Source organism: Heptranchias perlo, chromosome 12, assembly GCF_035084215.1.
Source record: "Heptranchias perlo isolate sHepPer1 chromosome 12, sHepPer1.hap1, whole genome shotgun sequence".
Lineage (NCBI taxonomy): Eukaryota > Metazoa > Chordata > Chondrichthyes > Hexanchiformes > Hexanchidae > Heptranchias > Heptranchias perlo.
This window is the reverse complement of record NC_090336.1, coordinates 61,593,324-61,608,775: the sequence shown is the minus strand read 5'-3', so window position 1 is coordinate 61,608,775 and position 15,452 is coordinate 61,593,324. Positions and strand designations below refer to the sequence as shown.

General features: G+C 42.8%; 1 protein-coding gene across 2 annotated transcripts in view; it reads right to left on the bottom strand.

The window, feature by feature from the left end:
• The window catches only part of hipk3a (homeodomain interacting protein kinase 3a), a 231,588-nt gene that overhangs the window by 161,498 nt on the left and 54,638 nt on the right, over positions 1 to 15,452 (bottom strand). The window lies entirely within an intron of this gene.

The following is a 15,452-nucleotide window of genomic DNA, read 5'->3' as shown; positions in this document are numbered from 1 at the left end:
AACTGTCCTTATCGCTCCTGTTTGCTTTTACTGTGCACACAGTGACCAGGAAATGAGCTGAATTCTCCCTCACTCCTCCCCAAAGCAAAACCACCCCGATCCATGTTCTTGCTGGGCTTATCCAGTGTATTGCCACCAATAAACAATGGGAATAAAAAGCACAACACACTTGAACGTTGTGCCAATTTTTTGGTGCTCTTCATTGTTCCAAAGTGCTCCCATCACCAATGATCAGTCTATAACCACCAGAATTTCACCCTCATGTTAAATAAGTCAAAATGCTCGCTCTCAACATAACCCAGGTGTTTTGCATAATTCAGTGCACGTAAGAAAATTCCACACACCCACCAATACACTGAAATTCTCATCACAACATTGCTCAGACATATTCTGAAGAAGCCTGAATGGTAGCAGTGCTCACTTTAGATCTAACACGACATAAGTGCTATAAGAGTCACAACAATACATCAGAGACAAACACAACATCGTAATACTCTACATAAAGTGCATGCCCAAAGGGCTGTCTACAAACGGCAGGGCAAAAAAAAGGCTGAAAATAACAACTGCCAATATAAGCAGACGAACAATTAATGGTGGGGGAATCAAGAACGGGGACATAATCTTAAATCAGGAAGCATTTTTTCACACAAAGGGTAGTAGAACCCTCTCCCCCAAAAAGGTTGGGACAATTGGAGCTTTCAGACAGACTTTTTTTTTAAAAAAGAAAGCGTATCAAGGGATATGGAGCTACGGCAGATAAATGGAGTTGAGGTGCAGATCAGCCATGATCTAATTGAATGGCGGAGCTGGCTCGAGGGGCTGAATGGCCTACTCCGGTTCCTATATGCTCCTATGACAGTCCTCTGCATGCTTCTTTAACGGATGCATTAACCCACTTATTTTCCGATAAATTAGCAGCAAGTGGAGTGTCAGTGGGACATATTGAACACTCATCTCTAATATTACTGAGAGTAACTTCTAGGCTTAAAAGTAGCAAATGTCAGAAATTGTCTGAGAAAAGGGACTTGGTTTTTCACTTCCGTGAGCTGGTGATCCACTTTTGGGAACTGGAAAGCGATGTTCCAGGGGGAGAACACAGCCTGTTCGTGAAAAACCAAAGCTGCAACTGTGGGTTTGTGGGAGTTGAAACAGAAAGTTAGAACACTATGATGCACTTCACATTATTTCACTCGGTGGCACCTTTAGGACCAGTCTGCGGGGAGCTCATCTCTCCTGACCCTCTGCTGGGAGACCAAACCAAGTCCAATACAAAATGGGTTTACAAACTGTACTGGATGCTGCGAAACACTGGACATGTATATATCTCTCTCACACACACACACACACACACACACACACTTTAGAACATGCTGACCTTGAGCATATCGACGACCCAACGCGGTATTTACTTCTGGCTTCTTTCACGTTTCCAGTCAGCCACTCTCACCATCTATAGTAGTCAACAAGAACAGTCCCCGCCCCCTTCTCCTATTTTAAGCCGGCCTGTTATGTTCACTGATTCAAACTCCTGCAAGCAACAAAAATTAAACAGTTTGCAGCAATGGGAAAACCACTCAGCCAGCCAGAGGAACGAGGATGGAAATAGAACTCCTCTTCCTGTTTACATCCCATAAAATCCAATGTGCGTTGACAGCAGGAAAAGGACACTCCATTTTCACCAGGAAAATAATGGAAAACTACAGCAAAGCACAAGGGACCAGAGAGAAGTGCTACTAAAGAATCTGTTCCTTAAATTCTTCAAATAGCTGAAAAATATCTGTACTTATATGGTAAAACAAGAGGCATGGATTTGAAAGGAGGGTGTTTTTGTTCTTGCAACAGTTTTAGCAAAAGAGCACTTGTACAAAGTGTACTTTCTCATTTTATTGTGCCCAAACCAGGGCACTGGGAATTCACATTGCATGACCCAGAGACTGCAAATATGTCTTAAAGACACAATCTTACTTCAGAAACAAGCCCCAATTGCAGAGGTTTGTGTTAATATTAAATGTTAAAGAAAAGCTCACCATGAGGTAGTGAACCTCCCACTTGAGGCTCAATCTGTCATCGAGGCTAGATACTGACACAAATTACTTCCCTCAGCCTCAGCAGTGACCCTATTCCCCACTAATCTACACGAAAGCATCGAGTACTAGGAGTAAGGCCAAGCCCAAAGAAAAAAGCAAGCTTTTGTGCTACCCTCAGAAACACAGTACCTACCTCCATGTGAGTATATAAACACTCAGTCATCTATAAAAGAATACAAGTTGAATTTATATAGAACTTTAATGTAGAAAAATACCCCCAAGTGCTTCACAGAGTCATCATCAAAAATGGACACTGTGCCGAAGGAGGATATATTAGAAAGGATGACCAAAAGCTTGGTCAATGAGATGGGTTTTAAGAGGGGTCTTAAGAGGAGAGGGAGGTGGAGAGGCATGTGTTATCCAATAAAAAGCATTCCTTGCAACAGACTAGGTACAAGTTAATTGTGCATTACTTATCAATTTAAAACTTATTTGCCATTTAGCCTCAGTTAGATTAACATCCGATGGACATTACACAGGACTGGAAATAATTAGCACTAACTGCACACTCAAGGAGCCAGAGAGGTAGTAATAGGAACATTGAAACATTAGGAACAGGAGTAGGCCATTTAGCCCCTCGGGCTTGCTCCGCCATTCAATTAGATCCTGGCTGATTTGCTCATGTAAATAAGGTCAAGTGCAGCTCAGCATGATATTAGAATTACAATCGCTCGACTGACAAATTCAAACCCTGTTTTTTTTTATTCTCGAGAAACCAAGGTTAAGGGTCAAGGCCCAAAGTGCTGGAAGTCACCAAGGCTTAAAAAAACAGAAGGCAACGTCAATCAGGAAGTAGCGATTAGGTTAAACTTTGGATTTTAAAAACATAGATAGACTGGGAAGGGTTGGGTAAGGTGTTCCACAGATGGGATTCTAGGGAAGAAAGAATGAGTTGCAATCTAAGGCAATGATTTCAACACAGTGAGACTATAGAATCATAGCATAGAAGGAGGTCAACTGGAGTTATCTATTCTAATCCCAGTTTCCCATTTCCTTTAATGTTCTTCCTTTTCAAATTCTTATCCAGATCCTTTTAAATGACATTAAATAATCTCTGCCTGAATTGGCACTTGTGATAAAGCATTCCATGTGGCAATAACCCATTGTGTATAAAACAAACATTTTCTAACTTCCTGCTTTGCCCTTCTGGTAATAATCCTGAGTCTGTGCCCCTATGATACCAATTCACCAACCAGTGCACCCAACCTTTCACTGTTTGCCCCCTCAAAACCATGCACAATTCTGTAAACCTCTATTGGATCCCTTTTAACCCTTCTCTTTTCCAATTTTTCATGCCTTTCTTCATAATAACCTCTCATTCTTGGGTCAATTCCAGTGAACCTTCACTGTACCCTTTCTGTGGATAGGTGGAAGAACACGTGGGGTAGTATATTTACAGCTGGGAATGAAAAAGATGAAAGTTCAAGAGAAGAATGGTAACCATCATATCATCAATAAAATGGAGAAATACAAGAACAGTTGCGGTGGAGAAAGGTTGGAGGAACTGGTTAGCAGTCAACAAGCTTTCCTGTACGCTGACCGAGAGTGTGAGGGAGGTTGTGGTGGAGCTTCCCCAGATATGGAAGCAGAATTCCTTTAATAAGATCTCTGGAATGTAGGGGCAACAAAACAATACTGAGCAAAAAATTTCCACCTACAGGTGTGCGGTCTAAGAAAGGGAAAGAAATGACTTGCATTTATATAGTGCCTTTCACAACCCCAGGGTGTCCTAAAGCACTTCACAGCCAATGAAGTACTTTTTGAAGTGTACTCACTGTTGTAATATGGCAACCATTTTGCACACAGCAAGGTCCCACAAATAGCATGAAATAAATGACCAGATAATCTGTTTTTAAGTGATGTTGGTTGAAGGATATATATTGGCCCAGGACACCAGGACAACTTCCCTGCTCTACTTCGAGTAGTGCTATGGGATCTTTTACATCCACCCGAGATGGCAGATGAGGCTTCGGTTTAAAGTCTCATCCAAAAGACAGCACCTCAGAGCGCAGCACTCCCTCAGTGGGAAGGGAAGAGAGGAAAGAAGAAGGGAAGAGAGAAGGGAAGAGTGGGGAGAAAGAAGGGTGGGAAAGGGGAGGAAGAAAGTAGGTGAAGAGAGATGGGAGGAATGGAGGGAGGGGGAAGAAAGAGAGGACTAAAGCAAGGGAGGGATGACAGGGAAGAGAAAGAATGGAGGGAAGGTGAGTGAGGAGAAAAGGGAGGGAAGTTAAGAGGGAAAGCATGAGGGGGAGGGATGGGAGGGGGAGCAAAGGGAAGGGGAAGAGGTAAGACGAGAAAGAAAGGAGAGAGAAGGGGGAGGGAGAGTGGGGGAAGGAGCGAGAGAGAGAGAGAAAATGAGGAGAGAGACAAAGTGAGGAAGATTTTTGTACAGAATAGTACTGTACTATTAGTGGATATTCTACTTATTTGATGAATGATTCTGCAGGCTGATGTACATTTCCAAATTGGACTGCTCTGTGCAGTTCTTTGCTCAAGCTGTTGGTTTAGATTTCATTGCAGTGACGTGACTGCTCACAGACTTGGAATGAGAACCTCTGGAGTGGTTTATATATCAGAGAAGGTCGCAGCAAAACATTCTGTTACCATGTGTTGTTTACTAGGCGGCATTAATAATTTTTTAAGCAAAACATCAGCTAGGAATGCTCTGGTGAGATTTATAAAAATGTCAGGGAAGTTTCTGAATGAAATTAAAGCTGGTTATAGACCTGAAATATTCCTGGAAATTATTTTCCAAGATGCACAATTATTCCATGCCAGTAAAAATATAGTGTTTTCCTATGCAAGTGTAATTGCTCAATGTTTTTCCATGCGATCCACTAAATAGAATCACAGATTGGTTACAGCACAGGAGGCCGCAATTCAGCCCATCGAGCCCATGCCGGCTCTTTGTAAGAGCAATCCAGTTAGTCACATTCCCCCGCTCTTTCCCTGTATCCCTGCATGACAAGTCAGACGCACAAGTGTAAGGAGTTGAGGTTGGGAAAGTGGGGAGATATTGGGAACAATTCTAGGATTTAAAGCAAGGAGAAGAGAGGGGACATTACCCATCCAATAAAATTAAGGGCAGGGAAGTGAAGAGGCACAAGTTTCTTGTAGCCCCCCGCCCCCTCAGAAGTTGTGACTTTGACCCAAGTGTGTGTGAGATGCTGGGAAAGTCCCAATGCATTTTATTACAAGCCTAATTTGGCAGCAAAGTATTACTGGCAGGTTTGGGGCTACAATGACCGAGGCTCTGAACTGTGGATTCTTTAATCAAAAAGCCACTCCACTCATAAAATCTTGGGCCACAGGTCGGGTTGTTTTTCTGATAAAATTCTTGATCGAACCCACAGCTTAAAGTACACAGGCGACGTGGTGTCCAAAAAAACTGGAATTTCCTGAAAATCATCTTTAATAACAGTACTTCTAGATAGGAGTTTCAAAACGCCTCCTAGAAGGCAAGTGCAGGTTGAAAGAGGAGCTCAGGATAAGAGGGCCTCAATACAGAGGTATTGCAAAGCTGCCCCTAGTTGCTAAACATGCTTTTAACTGATTAGCCAGTCGCTAGACCGATACAAACTCTCTGCAAACGTACCTCACACAACACTTAATGTGATTGCACTAAATCATATGAAGTCAAAAGTCTCTCCATTAACCAAATTCAGTTTTTTCTTTTGAAGTGGCTGCTTGTCACTCATTGCCTTTAATGCTACAAGCAAAATTCAGCATTCCCATCAGTTACAGTCACTGCAGCAAAACCTGACGGGCCAGTGCTTAAATCCATCATGGTGCATTAACAAAACAAACGCTATAGGAAGGTCCTTGGTTCAATCTATCTCACTCTGAGATGGTGGGACACGAGTTGGGGAGGGGGGAAATCACAACTAGTCTTTGTGTCCCTGGGTTTGGCAGAAAAAAATTCCTGATCACGACCCAACAATCCTTTCTGGACATGTGTATGCATGAGCACAGGATCACTTGTGGCTATGACAGCCATCAGAAATCGTCAATGTCCAGGCTGACTTGGGGGACAGGCTGGAACTGCAATATCTTGTGTCTTCACTTATACTGATCTGTGATCCAAAACGTTGCACTTGCAAGGGCAGAAACTAGTCTGGGCCATTTGTACAATGTGTAGTAGACTGTGCAAGTTTCTGAAAATCTGGAGGATGATTAAAGAAACATTGCAGCGTACTGCTGAAAGATTTGAAAATCAAGTACTAGCAGTGACCTACATTAAAAATCTTTTCCCAATGGAAACTCAAACTTGACAGCATCGCTGGATCCTCTCTCTCTCTGCTGTGTCAGCCTGTTTAGTAGGCGTTTTCTAACAGACACAGCTTTGTTTTGATCCATAACCACTGCACAGTTAAACTTCAATTGCTAGTTTTTATAAGTTGAAACGGCTAGGTAAATATGGACTACATTTCCTGGAGGTTAAGAGGCTATCTGTTTGAGGTTCTTAAAATAATTGAGGGAATTGACCAGGCAGCTAGGGAATGACTCTTCTTTCAAGTAGGAGAATATAGAACAAGGGAACAGAATCTTAGTAGAACTAAGCCAGTTACAAGTGAATCCAGAAAAAGTTTCTTTACACAAAAGGTTACGAGAAGGTGAAATGTACTGCCCCAGAAGGACATAGTTACTGGATCAATTCATGCATTTAAAAGGGTGGTAGATACTTACTTTTGGAAAGATATTAAGGGATAGGGAGAGAGGGCAGGGAATTAGGATTAAAAAGATAGAGCTGACATGGCAAAAAAAATGGCAGAGCAAGCTAGATAGGTTGAACTGTCTAATCCTTCTCTGATTTTCCCAAAAGGCTTCAGCTATATCAAAGCCACTTAACAAATGATTAGTGATCACTGCTACAGTCCAAGTCCAAAGCCCCTCACTATTTTTCAGGAACATTTTTTGAATTTGCTGTGCAGTGACATTGTCATGAATGGCAATGGCAGGCTAGAGGGTGAGTGCTGGAGAAGGTACAAAAGTACAAACTGGATCACTTCAAACCCGACTCAGTGAAAAAAACTAATGGGATTTAAAAAAGGAACTTTTTCTTTTTGCTGCCTTATTATGTGAAAAAGGTTAATGTCAGTGATGAAACATTGTGGAGTCCTGCTTCTAACAGCTTTGAATGAATTATTACTTTGCCACACCCTTATGAGACAAACTGCATCCATTCCTTTGGGGAAAATACCAATAGGTACCTGCAAGATCCAAAAACACACGTTCAGGAAGGGATCCTCGGACATGTGAAACTCGAAGCTGATTAGCAGTTTGCAAAACCTGCTATGGGTGCCCACAGGAGACATTTATAAGCTGGAAAATGCTGATCGACAAAGATCGATATACAAATTCACAAATACTAGCAGCTATTCCAAACAGCCACTGTGCTGGTCCCTCCTATAACACATCTACAGGGCATGGGTTCAAAGTAAATTTGTTCGTCCCTCACTCAAAGTATGGCACAGAGGGTTACGGTTTTCAAAAAAGGTAACAAAATGCCGCACCTCTTTGTCTGGCCCACACATTTGCTTTCCCTTTTCAGTATAGTCAGTGCTATGGCTGACCACACACTAAAAGCTGAGTTAACGTTCGCCTCCACAAAACAACACCTGTTCAAGTGGTTAAGCTTCTCTTAATTTCCGACCTCAAATAGGCTGACAGTAAGCGTGATGCTACCAGGCTACGTATCCCTGGGTTTTGAGGGGTGGAGGCGACGTGGGGGAAAATCGACCAGGGTCACCACTGCTAGTATCTGCTATCCAGCTAGCCCTGCAGCAAGTGAGGGCAACTTTAGGCTCGGCTGCAATGGCCCGCCTAAGATCCAATAACCTGCAGATATTATCAGACCTCACGTGAATAATGGCCATTTGGACGAGTCACCAAGAGAATGATCGATGCTCGTGTAATTTAACCAGCAACATGCTTTTGGGAAAGGATGGCTGAAAAGAGGCAGGAAAAGAAAACAAAACATTTTCTTTTAATTGATTTTTTTTAAGTCGTGTATTTAGTTGGCTATTGCCCACAGGTTTAAATATAGGGCACAGTAAAATCTTGTGCTTGATAAGGCAGGACTGTTCAGCCTCAAACCTTCCGTTTGCGACTTTGTGCCGGCTCAGTGATTTGTGATCTCCCCTCACAATCACAACACTGGACAGTGCAACCAGCTTAGAATCATAGAATCATAGAAGTTACAACATGGAAACAGGCCCTTCGGCCCAACATGTCCATGTCGCCCAGTTTATACCACTAAGCTAGTCCCAATTTCCTGCACTTGGCCCATATCCCTCTATACCCATCTTACCCATGTAACTGTCCAAATGCTTTTTAAAAGACAAAATTGTACCCGCCTCTACTACTGCCTCTGGCAGCTCGTTCCAGACACTCACCACCCTTTGAGTGAAAAAATTGCCCCTCTGGACCCTTTTGTATCTCTCCCCTCTCACCTTAAATCCGTGCCCCCTCGTTATAGACTCCCCTACCTTTGGGAAAAGATTTTGACTATCGACCTTATCTATGCCCCTCATTATTTTATAGACTTCTATAAGATCACCCCTTAACCTCCTACTCTCCAGGGAAAAAAGTCCCAGTCTGTCTAACCTCTCCCTGTAAGTCAAACCATCAAGTCCCGGTAGCATCCTAGTAAATCTTTTCTGCACTCTTTCTAGTTTAATAATATCCTTTCTATAATAGGGTGACCAGAACTGTACACAGTACTCCAAGTGTGGCCTCACCAATGCCCTGTACAACTTCAACAAGACATCCCAACTCCTGCATTCAATGTTCTGACCAATGAAACCAAGCATGCTGAATGCCTTCTTCACCACCCTATCCACCTGTGACTCCACTTTCAAGGAGCTATGAATCTGTACTCCCAGATCTCTTTGTTCTATAACTCTCCCCAACGCCCTACCATTAACGGAGTAGGTCCTGGCCCGATTTGATCCACCAAAATGCATCACCTCACATTTATCTAAATTAAACTCCATCTGCCATTCATCGGCCCACTGGCCCAATTTATCAAGATCCCGTTGCAATCCTAGATAACCTTCTTCACTGTCCACAATGCCACCAATCTTGGTGTCATCTGCAAACTTACTAACCATGCCTCCTAAATTCTCATCCAAATCATTAATATAAATAACAAATAACAGCGGACCCAGCACCGATCCCTGAGGCACACCACTGGACACAGGCATCCAGTTTGAAAAACAACCCTCTACAACCACCCTCTGTCTTCTGTCGTCAAGCCAATTTTGTATCCAATTGGCTACCTCACCTTGGATCCCATGAGATTTAACCTTATGTAACAACCTACCATGCGGTACCTTGTCAAATGCTTTGCTGAAGTCCATGTAGACCACGTCTACTGCACAGCCCTCATCTATCTTCTTGGTTACCCCTTCAAAAAACTCAATCAAATTCGTGAGACATGATTTTCCTCTCACAAAACCATGCTGACTGTTCCTAATTAGTCCCTGCCTCTCCAAATGCCTGAAGATCCTGTCCCTCAGAATACCCTCGAACAACTTACCCACTACAGATGTCAGGCTCACTGGTCTGTAGTTCCCAGGCTTTTCCCTGCCGCCCTTCTTAAACAAAGGCACAACATTTGCTACCCTCCAATCTTCAGGCACCTCACCTGTAGCGGTGGATGATTCAAATATCTCTGCTAGGGGACCCGCAATTTCCTCCCTAACCTCCCATAACGTCCTGGGATACATTTCATCAGGTCCCGGAGATTTATCTACCTTGATGCGCATTAAGACTTCCAGCACCTCCCTCTCTGTAATATGTACACTCCTCAAGACATCACTATTTATTTCCTCAAGTTCCCTAACATCCATGCCTTTCTCAACCGTAAATACCGATGTGAAATATTCATTCAGGATCTCACCCATCTCTTGTGGTTCCGCACATAGATGACCTTGTTGATCCTTAAGAGGCCCTACTCTCTCCCAAGTTACCCTTTTGCCCTTTATGTATTTGTAGAAGCTCTTTGGATTCACCTTTGCCTGATCTGCCAAAGCAATCTCATATCCCCTTTTTGCCCTCCTGATTTCTCTCTTAACTCTACTCCGGCAATCTCTATACTCTTCAAGGGATCCACTTGATCCCAGCTGCCTATGCATGTCATATGCCTCCTTCTTCTTTTTGACTAGTGCCTCAATCTCCCGAGTCATCCAAGGTTCCCGACTTCTACCAGCCTTGCCCTTCACTTTATAAGGAATGTGCTTACCCTGAACCCTGGTTAACACACTTTTGAAAGCCTCCCACTTACCAGACGTCCCTTTGCCTGCCAACAGACTCTCCCAATCAACTTCTGAAAGTTCCTGTCTAATACCATCAAAATTGGCCTTTCCCCAATTTAGAATTTTAACTTTTGGGCCAGACCTATCCTTCTCCATAGCTATCTTAAAACTAATGGAATTATGATCACTGGTCCCAAAGTGATCCCTCACTAACACTTCTGTCACCTGCCCTTCCTTATTTCCCAAGAGGAGGTCAAGTTTTGCCCCCTCTCTAGTCGGGCCATCCACATACTGAATGAGAAATTCCTCCTGAATACACTCAACAAATTTCTCTCCATCCAAGCCCCTAATGCTATGGCTGTCCCAGTCAATGTTGGGAAAGTTAAAGTCCCCTACTATTACCACCCTATTTTTCTTGCAGCTGTCTGTAATCTCCTTACATATTTGCTCCTCAATTTCCCGTTGACTATTTGGGGGTCTGTAGTACAATCCTATCAAAGTGATCTCTCCCTTCTTATTTTTCAGTTCTACCCATATGGACTCAGTGGGCGAACCCTCGGATATATCCTCTCTCACTACTGCCGTGATGTTCTCCCTATAGTGGAATAGATCCCTTTTTAATAAAAACAGACTGGTTTGTCTAGCCCTTTATGTTCTATGCTCTTATTTCTCTTACTTCATTTAGGGACCATCCACAAACAGCAGGTTCAGAAGAGTAGGCAAGGAGTTAATGTCATCAGCATAAGTAAAAATGCTTAATTTTTCATTCCTATGGAAAGTATTTTAAAGGGAAGCAACACAGTACTTTTAGGACTCCTGGGGAAAAGTGCCAATTAGGGGGTGGCCTGTTATCATGTACCTGCATCAAATACAAATAGCTTGCATGTTACTGTGAATTTATTGTTAGTTTACAGTGCAAACTGAACGTGGATTTTGACTGTTTGCCTCACAAAGGATTGAAAGCTGGAAAAGATCGAACACAAACACAGCAAACTGGACTACCATACCTCGGTAATGGGACCTGGAGGCCGACTGGGCAACCTTTTACATAAAACACAAATACCTTTGAGCTGCCTTAAATAACAAGGTGTTTACGCTTATACAACGTGGCTCTTGGTTTATGAGCAGCTTTGATCAGCGAGTCCCTGAAACCCTGACACAAGGATAGTTTGTGACAGGACTTCGTGACAAAGGACAGAATCTACAATACTGACGAGCTTAAATCTCTATCAGGCCCCTTCAATACTGTGGTGTTCAAATTTTAACTTTTTAATCCTTGTGCCACGTGTGTTTTCCTGAATCCTGGCAATTCTGCCCACGAAGCCCAAACAACTCAGTCGTTTTTGCACTTGTATTTCTTAATTACTGGTTTGAATTTTGTGGGCCTTGAGGTTTGGAGAGGGCTGCTCTAATCATTGGTGAATAAATCCATATCAGTAGACCCCGAGCTGTTAGCACAAGAAACTCGAGATACACGCAAATTGAAGGGAATGTTGATTTAAACTTTAAGTGTGGCCCCTCAGGCTCCATAATATCCTAAGCAACCTACAAAGACTAACAGCTTGGACTCTCCTGGTCTGATAAATATGAGATGAGACACCATGACGAGCTTCTAAAAGAACATTTGTTTTAAAAAAAATTAAAATACAAGCTGGCAGCATTCTGTATCCACCTCCTCCTCCTCGGGCTGTTGGCTGAACACACAATTACAAATCACTCTACTGTATAGGAACTGGTATTGTTTATTTCTCAACACAGGACGGATAGACTGCCTTCAGTGGATAGAGAGGCATGTTGTGTTATTGTTAGATGATGTAAGAGCATACAAACTTCACTGCATGAGTCACTTGACACCTACGTAACCTCTTTTCTGATCTTCAAAAGGAAAGTTAATGCGTCCAGCAATCATTATAGGACGGCTCACATGTTTGGGAGCATGTCAACCCTCCAATCCATCCAGTGAAGATTCAAATGCATGTGACACTCAGTCTGGACAAGGGTAGCCTTTCCACTCCACTGCTAAATGTGACATTGTACAACATACACTGGGACACATTGGTAGAAAATGAGCAGCTAATCTGATCGCACACCAGGAGTTATCCAACCGTTCCAGCACTATTTGCTTATCGAGCTCTTCCGACATTGTGTGGAAAATAGAACAATTCCGGATGACACCATTAAACTAAAACCATGGATTCCAGATAGGAGTCAGCCTAATGGGAGTGCTGCAACGTCGGATGAGACATTAAACTGAGGCCCCATCTGCCCTCTCCAATCGACGTAAAAGGTCCCATGGCATTTTTTCAAAGAAAATCAGGGGAGTTCTGCCTGGTCTCCTAGCCAACTTTTATCCATCAACCAACAACGCTAAAGACAGGTTATCCGGTCATTCTCTCATTGCTGTTTGAGAGATTTTGCTGTGCGCAAATTGGCTGCTGCATTGCTTACATTACAACATAAGATAGTGACTAATAAATCCAATAAGAAATTCAGGAGAAACTTCTTTACTCAGAGTGACAAGAATGTGGAACTCATTACCACATGGAGTGGTTGAGGCGAATAGCATAGATGCATTTAAGGGGAAGCTAGATAAGTACATAAGGGAGAAAGGAATAGAAGGATATGTTGATAGGGTGAGATGGGGGGAGGCTCGTGTGGAGCATAAATACCAGCATAGACCAGTTGGACCGAATGGCCTGTTTCTGTACTGTAAATTCTATGTAATATGTAAAGGAAGAAAACAGAGATTGTCAACTTGCTCATTTTAGTAATCTATATATTCAACACCTTTATTTATCTTTTTGGACATTAGGGATTATAAACATGTTATCACAAAAACAGAGAGAATTCTCTATGCCCAAGGAGGGAAAAGCATTGTTAAATCTCCTGTTCCATTGTCACCATTTCCAGTGACAGTCATGGGAAGTGTACACAACATAGGAACAGGAGTAGGCCATTCAGCCCCTCGAGCCCACTCCACCATTTGATAAGATCATGGCTGATCTGTGATCTAACTCCATATACCTGCCTTTGGCCCATTTCCCTTAATACCTGCCTTTGGCCCTTATCCCTAACACAAGACTCAAAAGGAAACACTAGGATTTGTAAAGCTCCTTCTCATGCCTCTCAGACACATCTCAAAGTGCTTCACGTACAATAAATTACTTTTGACTGTCATGGGCAAATGTGGAGCCAGTTTGTGCACGGCAAGATTCCACAAACAGTAAATGGGATGAATGACCCATTTTTCTTGGTTTCTTGAGGTACCAACAAGATTCACTAAAGAGAAAGCAAAGCCTAGTGCACTAAGAGCCAGTCAGAAGCTTCTCTTTAGGCTCTCCCCTAACCCAAAAAAAACCTATCTTCCCAGTTCTCTACATCCATGTACATTTTGCCTCACACTGTACGGAACAGGCAACCCTGAGGTCTCACTTAAAACCAAAGCACTGGACTCAATCCAACCCTTCCGCCACTGCGATGAGCAACCGTCAGCTTGCTAGATGCAAATTATTGCAAAAAACAAAGAACAGCCTTGTGCAAGAGTACAAATGGCAAACTATACAAACACTGCTAAGAATATTCACAATTCTAAAATATTGCAACTTTCCATGGCATTGCTCACAGCTAGTAAGAAAAGGTGCTGTTTAATAAGATCGGCATTATGATACAATGTAACGCACAACACAGCACTTTGCTGAGGTGGAGCTGTGTGTAGACTAGCTTGTCTCTTTAAGGACATATGATCTAATTGCGGCAAACAGGCAAATCCTGACGTCAAGCAGAGACCCATCGCTTCTCTAGAGATTGGCGGCTGCTTGTAAATCCTTGGCTTCTCCCCAAAGTCAGAAGCAACTAAGCGGGAAATGACTGGCTTTCTTTCTTTTCTCAGTTACCTTTTTATGTTAAGTGCAGAAATGTTCATGTGCGATGCCTAAAATTTGCTGGACTAGTCTCCAAATTGATGAGAGATAAAATAGATGGGTCGATAGATGGACAAAATGCTCGGTTCTCTAAATATAACCATTTGACATTGAGAGGTTAGCTGGCACAGTTGATGGGGTGTTGTGTAACTGTTTTCCAGGATTATTTTTTTTTTAAAACTTCCACATCAGTGCCAAGAACACCATAGCACTGTGAGGAATCGTCAACTCCTGGGAATCTCTCCACAAAGCAGAAGCCTGTAGCTTCATCCCATACCATGAAATGCTGGCACTCAAAACCATCCTTCCCTCCTCCCCCCCAATAATATAAAAAAAATATTATTCCCTTCTTGTTGTTTAACCTCAGTGAAACAGAGGGAAATGTGGAACGGATCCCTTTGTGCTGATCCATTTCTGCTGCGTTTTTGTGACAGGTTTGTCCTGGACAACAGTGGGCAGAGGTTCATCAGAAAACCACAATTTGAAAGTAAGCACGCGTGAGCTTGCTCCGAGACCCTAGTGAACAGTTCTGGTTGCTGGTCCAGCATCGCCATTCCTTCCAATATTCAAACTAGTCAGCTTGATGCAGCAAGAGAGGCGCATAAACCCCCTCAAAGGGAATGAGAACTGGTGACTCTAGCTGGTTCAGGTTCAATTTTTTTCCCTTTCTCTAACCCAGGGTGCTGAGGCCAATTGTATCTGACCTAAACGCTACCTGCTTAAAATCAGCTCATTTAGTACAGACCGGGAAGCAAACCTGGGGCCTTCTGGTCTGTGAGATGCTAATACGCATCCTTCTCAACAGAACTACATCAGAGAACCACTAAAATTTCACATTCGCCCATTGTGGAGGAAAAACACAATCCATAGCAAGAAGCCGAGTACCAGGGATTCTTCAGCCACAACTGCATTCACCATCATGAAATTCAAATTTAGCATCCTTAAATACAGGGAAAAAATATGTAATGCTTCCAATCTGCTCGCTGCAGGAGTATGCAAGAAAAAGGGCACAACTCTGAAAACTAAATCTCCATTGAAAGCTCAGTACAAACCGCACACAAAAATTCTCCACAAACAGTGCAGCACACCATTTGGTCATCCATTTTTTTTCTCTTGGAACCATGCAGTAGATTTTAATCATCTGCAAGTTTCGACCTCTAACGTGTTCGATTCCTAACGGGAAAAAA